Raw genomic sequence first — 9,210 nt, 5'->3', positions numbered from 1 at the left:
TTATGAAGTGTATCTTGTCATATTTTAATTTGATCCTTACAGCACAGAATGTCAAGTAAAGATGGAGAGCCTGCCTGGTCATCAAGTCACCACCCTCTGCCCCTCACCCCAGTATGTGATGGAGAGCCCTTCGGAAATGGAGGTGTGGGGCTGGTTCCCTGGATTCACGTGTGTAATCACCATTGATTCTGTGCTCAGAAGCATCATTTGCTTGGTCAAATGGTGTGCTGATAATTTGTTTTTTGGTTTCAGGTGGTTAAAATCAGTGCCTCTGAGTCCACTTTAAGCCCATAGGTTGTGCTGTATACTTGAGCCTTGCTTTTTGCTGGTTAACTGGACATAAGAGTCTCAGGGACTTTCCTACCAGGAGCTGACTTCAAACTAAGAGCCTTCTGATTTCAGCCTTCTGAGTGGCTAGGATTACAGTTGTGAGCCACTAGCACTGGCCTGAAATTCTTAATAATTTTGAAGCAAGAAGACCAGCAATTTCATTTGGCACTACATCTCCTCAGCCGAGGAAGATAGCTAAGGTCCAGTTAGGAATTGCTTCCACCTGGCTAGACATCTGAGGTTGTCGATGTATTTTTTTTTTCCCTAATCTGTGTTACTCTGAGCAGCACTTGTTAACATTTTTCTCTGTGGCTTTTAGACCTGATTTTCCTCTTCTGCTTCTGTCTGATGTCCTTCAATCCCAAATCAAACTCTAGGTCTTGTCATCAAACTCCCCATAAATCCCAGTTTCTTAACATGTCCTTTCACAGAAAAGTGATGGGAATGATTTCACAGCTTATTTTAAATGTATGAATTATTTGTCCAGGAGGTTTGAAATTGTTCAGATGTGCCAGGCACTAGTGGCTCACACTTGCCATTCTAGCTTGTCAGAAGACTGAGATCTGAGGATTGAGATTTAAAGGCAACCTGAGCAGGGAAATCCAAAGTACTCTTATCTCCATTGAACCAGAAAACACCAGAAGTGGAGGAGTGGCCTGCTGATATAGTGATAGACCACCCAAGAGGTCTTAAGTTCAAGCCTCAATAGTGACACAAAAACAAAAAAAAGGAGCCAGGTGCTCATGGCTCAGGTCTGTAATCCTACCTACTCAAGAGACTGAGATCTGAGGATTGTGGTTCAAATCCAGCCCAGGCTGAAAAGTCTATGAGACACTCCTCTCCAGTTGACCACCAGAAAACTGGAAGTGGCACTGTGGCTTAGGGATAATGCCCAGGCCCTGAGCTCAAACCCCAGGACAAAGACACACAAAAAGTAATGATTCAGATATTGTAGGTTATTAAGAATATTCACAGAACATGGCCTATAAAAAATGAAAGATGCAAATTTTTTGGAAGAAACTTTCATTTTAAGGAATCCTGAGGTGCATTTGTTACAGGTTCTTTAGGACTGGGGCTGTTGCTTCTTTTACTTTTGTGGTTCTGCAGTCTAACTCCCTGCATGTTCTGCAAGCATCCTCCCACGGTGCTACATTCCCCAGTCCTGGATGTATTCATCTATTGTTCACTGCAATACAAAGATGGCTGCCAGCACTTCAATTTGAACTTCCTCTGGTGCTTACCAGCCCTTGGTGTAAGACTCCGAAGTTGCTCACAGGTGGTGCCTCTGTTGGGGCAGGATTTCACAGTACTGCTGCAGCTGCTTTTCAGCCACTCCACAAGCCACAATTTCACCTGTGATTGCTGTTATTCCAGGGGAAGCCAAGGCAAATGGGACAATTCTAAACATCTTCCTGAGAGATGTCAGGTCCCACTGTATGCAGAAGCACAGTCAGGGTGAGTGCCTCCCTCCAGAGCCACACCCACACCTACACCCAGCTCCTCTGCACACCAGTTGTAGTTAGAAAAAACAACCTTTCAAAAGCCCTGACATGTGACTATTCAGGTGTCACTTCCTGGGCAGGGAAGTGGATGAATACTGCTGGACTGGCAACGCTAATAGGTGGTGATGACTTTTGTAAAGCAGATCTTTATAATTGTTTGAATGTTTTGCTTTTAACTTGGCTGTAAAGAACCAAAAATTCTAACAAATGATACGATGGCATGGGCACTAGTGGCTCATGCCTGTCATCCTAACTCCTTGGAGCTGAGATTCGTGGAGAAAGCCACGTAGGCTGCAGAGTCCTTGAGATTCATCTCCAGTTAACCAGTGAGAAGCTGGAAGTGGAGCTGTGGCTCCAGTGGTAGAGCCAATCATGAGCAGAAACTGTAACAAACCCTGTCCACGCCACTGTATTAGCACTGGACAAAAAGAAAGGTTGAGTGAAATAATTTCAGAGATGTGAATTGATTCTCTGACTCTTGACAGTAAAGAAGGAAATGACAAAGGTCCTCACAAGGCAGTGTGGTTGTCACAGCCAGTGCTGGCATTTCATTGACACACACTGGCACTGTCTAGCCACATCCTGAGTCTCTGCAGTCTGATGGTTTGTTGCCTATAACGGTTATTATTTTGACCATCATCCTGGGTCAAATAATTTTAAGGAGAACCAACCAGACTAGAATGAATCCATCCAGCATAAGGACATGATGCTGAAGGGCAAGGACACCTGGCGGTTTCTCTGGAAGGGAGAAGGCAGTAGTAGAGTTCTCCAGGGGCTGGGATTCCCCCATAGAAGCACAGACTGTGTATAAGAATTGGTCTAATTTATATTACCTAATTGAGGCCTCATTCTAATTTGGAATTATTTTAGTGATTAGAACTTTATGGAGGCTAGTTACATAGTTCTCTGTGTGTGTGTGTGTGTGTGTGTGTGTGTGTGTGTGTGTGTGTGTGTGTGTGTGTGTGTGTGTGTGTGTGTGTGTGTGTGTGTGTTGGTACTGGAACATGAACTCAGGGCCTAAGCACTGTCCCTTGACTTGTTCACTCATGGCTAGCACTTTACAATTTGAACCATACCTCCACTTCCAGCTTTTTCATGGTTAATTGGAGTTAACAGTCTTTCCAATTAGTCTGTATTGGCTGGATTCAAATTGAGATCATCAGATCTCAATCTTCTGAGTAGGTAGGATTACAGGCTCATTATTTGCCTTTAAAATGGAAAGAAACCAACTCACAAAAGCACTCAAGAACTTGCCCCCAGTGACACAGCAAGTTGAGAACATGGAACTCAGTACTTTGTATTCTTGGCCACTATACCAACGTTGTCATTAGCATGGCACCAATGCCATGCTGCCCAGAGTGAGGACTGCCTAGAATCCACATCGTATCTTCAAGGCTAAGCATCATGGGTTTGGGGTTATTTTAGATAAGATTCTAATATACAAAAGGATGAACTAAATGTTCTCCAAGCATCTGTACTTGTCCAGCTGTGTGTGCGTATGTATGCACACAGGTGCACACATATGCCAGTGCTGAGTCTTGAACTGATCTACGCACTTTCGGTCATTTTCTAGGTTGAATGGACACCAAGGGCATTGTGGGAAGCAGCCACCTTTGAGGGGCAGCCCAGGCTCCGGAGGGTCCAGGCCCCGCGCGGCCCGGGCCGGGGCTCCACGCGGCGAGGCCCACGCGGCTGGGCTTGGCAGCCCCATGCCCCGGGCACTCTTGGGCTTGGGACCCCGGGGCTGCCAGCAGCTCCTCCTCCGCGTCCCCGCGCTGCCCCGCAGCCTTTGGATTTTCATCTGCAGGTCCGTGCTCCCCCTTGCAGAGTGCGCAGGGCGCCCCCCAGCCACTCGGATCCGTGCCACACCGAGTGACCGGCCAGTCGGTGTCAGGCCAGTCCTAGATTGCCCTTGCTGCCGACCCCAGCACCCCTAGACACAGCCCAGGCCTGAGGACATGGCTGAGTAGGGAAACGCCAATATTCCATACTATTCTGAAGATGTACTGAAATAAAGACTTTTCATGTCTGCCATTTAATATCCTCTCGCTACCCTTCACCACGTCTCCTCATTTGCCATAAGGGGCAAGTGGCTGGATCTGACTAGGGACTCCTGGAGTTTGGGCCTGGTTCCTAAAGACTTCATTCTGTGACCATGCTAACCCCACGATTTTCTTTACCTGAATCTTAGGTCCCATCACTCACACCTGTAATCCTAGCTGTTCTTGAATCAATCACCTTATAGTTCAATCCTGGTAGAAATTCCAGGAGACTCTCAAAACATGGAGCTGGACCCTGTGGGGACCACTCTTCATTCCAGCAGGAAGTCTGGACTAGGAGAGCTATGTCTATGTGCAGGCCTGGGCAGAAAGAGAGATACTATCTCAGAATCATTGCAAAAGGGACCAGATGATTCAGCAACAGAGAGCTTATCTAGAAACAGAGAGTTGATCTAAAAAGATCAAATCCCATTACTGCCAATACACACACATATTTATATAGCATCATCTCTGTATTCCTGTTCTAATGCTGTGTGTGTGTGTGTGTGTGTGTGTGTGTGTATGTGTGTGTGTGTGTGTGTGTGTGTGACTTTTGGGAGTTGGGGCCTAATCTCATTGGGGGCAGGAAGCCTTCTTAGTTCCATCTCTTCCCCCACCCCAACCCCAGCATCTACCATGTCTTGTCCCCAGAAAGTACTTCAATTACTTCTGCTATGGAACAAGCCACTGCCAAACTTGAAGACCTGTTGCTGGCTACCATTGGCTCAAACCTGTAATCCTAGCTTCTCAGGAGGCTGAGGTCTGAAGATTGTGATTTGAAGCAAGAAAGGCAAAAGTATGAGATTCAATTATGCACTAAAAATGCCATTAATGAAGCTATGGCTCAAGTGGTAGAGCACTAGCCTTGAGAGAAAAAGGTTCAGGGACAGTGCCCTTGTCCTTGGAACCAATGGAAAGACGAGGGTAGGGGGAGAGGAAGGATGGATGGAAAGAAGGAAGGAAGGAAAGAAAGAGGGAGGAAGAAAGAAAAGAAAGAAAAAGAAAAGAGAAAGGAAGAAAAAAAGGAAGGGAAAGAAAAGAAAAAGAATGAAAGAAAGAAAGAAAAGAAAGAAAGGAAGAAAGAAAGACAGAAAGAAAGACAGAAAGACAGACTACTCAGCGGCTTTTGGGCTGTGGCAGGCGGCTCCACATGGTGTCAGCTGGAGTCACTCTTAGGCTGTGGCTGGCTACTCTGGCTGTGCTGGAAGGTCCTAGAAGACATTGCTCCTATGTCTGGTACTCAGCAGCAGCACCTCCACCACACCCTCCCTTTCTGCGCACCCCCCCCCCATTCAGGAGTCTCATAAACTTCTTTAGGGCTTGACCCTTGGCCAAGAACAAAAGAAGAAGCCGCCAAATTTTACAGGCTTCACTCAGAAGGGCAAGCATGGATCTATCCCTTTCTATTGGTCACAGCCGTTTGAAGGCCCGCCTGTTCTCCAGGAGATGAGAATGCCCCCACCTCCAGGTGGGAGGAATGATGGTGCCCATGGAAGTGGACTTCCACAGTGTCCTTGGCAGTGATCCTCATGTCTCCTCCCAGTGTGAGGCCTGGTGGTGAGAATGACCTCATGGGGCAGCTGGCCCTCTCCTTCCTTTCCTATGTCACTAGGTTTCATGCCACCAAGTGTTTTTATCTGAGCTGCTGGGTCAAACATGGGACTTGTAGAGTTTGGGAATTTGGTCTACCAGCCTGGTTTCATTCAGTACCTGTACACTGTTGGTAATGTATTTTTTTTGGGGGGGGGGTCCGGTCATGGGGCCTGAACTCTGGGCCTGGGCGCTGTCCCTCAGCTCTTCAGCTCAAGGCTAGCGCTCTACCACTTGAGCCACAGCGCCACTTCCGGCTTTTTTCTTTTTGCTTATGTGGTGCTGAGGAATCGAACCCAGGGCCTCTGGCATGCAAGACAAGCGCTCTACCACTGAGCCACTTTCCCAGCCCGGTAATGTATTTTTAACTGATGAAAGGCTAGGTATGGTTTCCAATTCACTTTTAACTGTGTATTCACTTTACTTGAGATATTTTTGCAGCTGCCTTTTTTTTTTTTTTTTTTTTTTTTTTTTGTCTTTTATAGCTTTTTTTTCTCCTAAAAGCTGAGGACCGAACTCAGGGCCTTGTGCTCACCAGGCAGATGCTCTTCCACTGAGCTAAACCCCCAGCCCCTTGAGATACTTTTGATGTCATTATGAGCCTCCTTTGCACACCAGATTTGAAGCATAAAATGTTCAAATTCCTGAACTTGCATAATTAAATGTTTATTTTTGAGGGTTTGTTTTATACCGATCCTATTATAAAAGTTTGGGGAGAATTGTTCCTACAATATTGGGCATTTTAGTTAACATTTTTAGGCTTCAGTATGAAATAGTTAACTAATTAATTAATGACTTAGTTCATTAGTCAATGTGCTGATACTGGCACTTGTACTCAGGACTTCATGCTCTCAGTTCTTTTGCTGCAGACTGGCACTCTACCACTTGAGCAAAAGGTCTACTGCTGTTTTTTGCTGGTCCATTGGAGAGAAGAGTCTCTTGGATTTGTCTGCCCAGGCTGGCTTTGAGTTGATATCCTCAGATCTCAACCTCATGAGCCGCAGGATTACAGGTGTCAGTCACCAGTGCCCAGCTCAGTGTTATTTTTGGTGGAGAAGGAAACACAACACCCTGTCCACTCAGTTCCTCAGCACAGGTGAGCATCAGCATGAAATTCTGGTGCAGAGGCTGTAGTAGAGCCCCTCCCGGGGTTTTCTGTGCACTCTGGAGAGGCTGTGGCGTCCTTCACCTATTCCTTTGCCGGGAGCCTCACCTCCCTGTGCCTGCCTTTTTCCTGTATCCCCATTGGTGGCTCAGTAGTTCATGTTTGCTTCCTTGGATTTTGTATCCAAAGTCACCAGATCCTGTCAAGCAGTGCTTCTTAGTCTTGGCTGTACCTCAGATTTCCCTGGGTTAATTTCACATCAGTGCAGATAGCTCTAAGTGGGGCTGCATAGTGAACCCATGGAGGAAAACAGCCCGTGGGGTCCATTGTCAACACAGGGCACCTGACTGAGTGGATTGCTCACACAGTGATTGAAGCTTATGAATTCATGTTATAATCATAAAACCTTGCACTTGGAAGTTCCCTAGATACACAGTGAGCAATGGGACAGCAGAAGGGAGCTCAGCTGGCAGAGGGAAAGGCGTACTGTGTTAGATGAGGGGGACTGGGAACCACATCCCCAAAGAGCATTCCCTACTACGGAGCTCAAAGCAGTGAGCAGACAAGGCCCCCTCAGCCAACCCCTGAAGCTGCAGCACACCAAGGGGAGGGACTTTTAGAGTGGACAGAATCATTTGGTAGAACTTGTCCAGCTGTCTGCCCACTGGACACTGTACTTTGCTAGATCTCAGCTAACCATTAGAGCCTTGCTTTCTCTGGGTTTTGTGTCTCCAGGTACCTTCCTTGTGTCTTGCAGGTGCGTGCATTTCTCCCACTGTTGTCTACATCTCCCCTCCTGATCCTGCTGTCTCTGTGTATTTAAGGTTCTTATTTGGAGGCTCATGGACATATTTACAAAACAAATAGACTAAACTATTATACAGGGGAAGATTCCAATGGTGTAACTCCCTTGAACAACGAACAGTTTACCAAAATGAATACCAGGAAGCTAAAATGTGTTTTGTAACTGGGCTGATGTGGAACAGGCTAGTGGAGCGAAGAAGGGTGAGCGAACATAATCTTCAATGCACACAGGTGAAAGTGGAAGCAGGTAACTTGAGGAAGGGTGGGTTTGGGAGTGGGGGGAATGATGGAAGGGGTGACATTGCTCAAGATGCATCGCACTCATGAACTGACATGTTGAATTCAAGGCTCTTTGTACATGCACTAAAACATAATAAAAATATTCAGAAGTTCTTATGTGAGGATTGCTGCAGATTCGCCAATGCCTTGTGCACTAATGCAGTTACCCAATGTGCCATGTGCCTTTACCAAGCTCCACCATGGCGGCTCCATGCAGGAGGCAGATCAGAACATGGGACGCTTCAGTCCCCAGCCAGGCCTAGTGTGCCCCTGTGTGTCAGTCCCCGCCCTCAGCTCCTCGAGCCATGAGCAGTCTGCTGTCAGTTCCTGCAGTCTTTTCCTTTTGAGAGTGCTGTGTGATGGAATCATGCAGTATGCAGCTCCGGGGATCTTCTTTCCAACATTCCCAATTGGTCTTCTACACCATCTTCTTTCTCTTCAGTCTGGTCTTGCCCACCACCTTCACCCCTTTTCCAATTCTCTAAGGACTTTGTACACTTAGCAGCACCTTATATTAAGAAAACATGAAGTCAGCTGCCTGTAGCTCATTTTTGTAACCCTAACTACTTGGAAATTTGAGAATCAAACATCACAGTTAGAGGCCTGCCCAGGGAGTTTTTTTTTTCTTTTATTGTCAACAGTGGGGTTTGAACTTGGTAGCCAGAGCTACCTTTCTGGTTTGGGGGTGGGTCATTGGAGACAAGAGGCTCATAGACTTTTCTGCCTGGTCTGGCTTTGAACCATGATCCTAGATTGGATATCCAGTATTATAGCTGTCAGCCACCAGTGCCTGACTTCCAGGCAGATTTTGTTGTTATTGTTGTTGGTTGTGGGGCTTGAACTCTGGGCCTGGGTGCTGTCCCTCAGTTCTTCAGCTCAAGGTTAGCATTCCACCACTTGAACTACAGCGCCACTTCTGGTTTTCTGGTGGTTTATTGGAGATAAGATTTTTACAGAGATAAGATTTTCACAGACTTTCCTGCTTGCGCTGGCTTTGAATTGCGATCCTCATCATCTCAGCCTCTTGAGTACATACATAAGATTACAGGTGTGAGCCACAGACACCTAGCTGCAGATATATTTTTGAGATTCCCTTCTCAACCCACAAATGGGCACTGTTATGGCATGTACCTGCCATCCTGTGCAGGGAGGTGAGAATGGGAGGAGTGGGGTTTTAGGCAGAAAAGTCTGTAAGACTCCATCTGCATGGATGGAAGCTCATCTCTGTAGTGTATGCCTGTGATCCCAGAAATAACTGGAAGCCAAAAGTAGGTAGAACTTGGCTCAAGGAAGTGCCTGGGACATTCGATCCTAAAAATAACCATTGAAAAACAAGGCTAAAAGTGTGGCTTGGTGATATCATGCCAGTCTAGCAAGAGTGAGGCCCCAAGCTCAGATTCCAGTAACAACAACAACAAAAAATACACAAGGAAACTTTCTTTTCCTTACTTCTTAGAGTCCAGTGCCGTGTGTGTGTGTGTGTGTGTGTGTGTGTGTATACACACCAGCACTGTGGCTTGAATTCAGTGCTTCATGTTCTTGAGTTTTTATTTTTTATTTT

The sequence above is a fragment of the Dipodomys merriami genome, unplaced genomic scaffold (assembly GCF_024711535.1).
Source record: "Dipodomys merriami isolate MVZ:Mamm:240054 unplaced genomic scaffold, mDipMer1.0.p SCAF_10, whole genome shotgun sequence".
NCBI lineage: Eukaryota > Metazoa > Chordata > Mammalia > Rodentia > Heteromyidae > Dipodomys > Dipodomys merriami.
Note: the sequence above shows the minus strand (reverse complement) of the source record.